The sequence below is a fragment of the Triticum dicoccoides genome, chromosome 5A, assembly GCF_002162155.2.
Source record: "Triticum dicoccoides isolate Atlit2015 ecotype Zavitan chromosome 5A, WEW_v2.0, whole genome shotgun sequence".
Taxonomy (NCBI): Eukaryota; Viridiplantae; Streptophyta; class Magnoliopsida; order Poales; family Poaceae; genus Triticum; species Triticum dicoccoides.
Window position 1 is genome coordinate 604,319,489 of NC_041388.1, and position 1,913 is coordinate 604,321,401.

Sequence of the window (1,913 nt, forward strand, 5' to 3'; positions counted from 1 at the left end):
GGCCTAACACGCTTATGATGACGTGGTGGCGTGAAATAAGGCTTGAGGTGGAGGAATTACATGTTTGGCATTTCAATTCATCTCAATCAAATGTTCCAGGATACAGTAGCTACCAGTTACATGTCCTGACCAAATATGGGGGCTTGAGAATCAGGTTTAGAAAATTTTAAAGTGAGTCAACTTGGTTGTTAGGCACCACAGGTAAAAATCAGGCCTACAAGGTGCTATTGAGAGCGGCAGCTGCTGGGCTATTGCCCACTTGCATATAATGACTTCAGTTTTATGGTTAGAACAGTACTCATATTGAAGTCATACCATTTGTCCAGTCAGATTTGATTGCTACTATAGGTACACATAGTATCATCTTATTTGTTTAGTGGTATCACATTACTTGTATGGCTTAGCTACCGTCAAGTGATCGACAAGGGCATTGCAATCTAAACTAGGATGCTGCTCATTCAATCAATACAGTGATGCTACACTGAAGCTAGTTAGCTAAACGTCATGCTTTACTGATGATTGAATTGTACTAGTTTTTGTAGTGCAATGAACTGGAGTGTGCCCTTCCTTTCAGACTGTTTTAGTTATTTAGCAATTGACCAGATTCAAGTTCGATGTATAAGCACGATGTCTGTCATTCGACTTTGAAGAATTTTCATTGAACCAAACTACCTTACTGAATTCTAATCTGATCAATATGTTGACCACATTAATTACAGTATACATCTTCTCATGTATCTGTAGCACCGGGATATGGATCCATAAAATTGTATTATAAATGCTCGTGTTTTTTTAATGAAACTGGTGAGAACACATTCAGAATCAGGATTTTTTAACTGAAGCTGAGAATATGCAATTGATACATGTTGGGGGAACACCTTTATTGAGTTAAGGGGCCATTGTTTCCCCCTTTCCTCCTTTTACAGGTAGGGGCCATCTGTTTATCTTCGATCATGAAAAGGTTTCCCATCTTGTGCCGAAAGAGCAGATGGTAGATCCTAGGCATATTCTATTTTTTTACGTGATCGTACGCCAATTCTAGCATGTCAGCAATTGTGCAACGTGTGTTATACAAAGAGGAAATTGTTGGCATTGACTGAGGACACAGGAGAGTGCATATGGGTTCCTTTTCTTTCCGCGCGTAACTTGACTGACAAAAAAACTTTGACCATATGGTAGAATAGGGGGAGCCAACTGGCTGTTATAATAATCCATCCGAGCAGCCATGAAGTCAACAGGAAAAAACTCAACCATCAGGCCTAAAACCGATGGTATTTTTTCTCTTGAACACACACTGAAAGGCGTGTCATCTCTACTATTATAAACATGACGAGTTGGGGTGGATCTGGAGGATCCTAGCCATCAAATTGCATAAATCAAACGGGGTACATTGCTCTACTGCTGCCGCGCATCACATCATGACATTTTTAAAAGTCTACAATCATTTCTGTGAATTACTTGTCGTGGGTATGGATGTATGGACGTATCTAGATGTATTTTAGTTCCGAATTACTTGTCGTGGGTATGGATATATCTAGATGTATTTTAGTTCTAGATACATCAATTTCTGCGACGAGTAATTTGGAACGGAGGGAGTATATGTAAGTCCTCAATTAGTTAGCAATTGATCCCATTATTTGGAAGCCCTCAATTAGTTATCAGCCGAACCAATCCAATTACTGCCATTGTTTGCAATTATTGTCATTTGTAATATATGTTACAAGTATGTATAGAATCCAAGCTTTTTGAATAAATTTATAAAATCCAAGAAAATTATGTATCATCAAAGTACTTATCAACATAAATTTACGAAATGTAATGCCCTTTTGCAAACTCAAGACATGATTAACCAGCAAAAAAAGAGAAATATAAAACCTCAATATTTGAACCAGTAACAAAAAAGGCACTTAGTT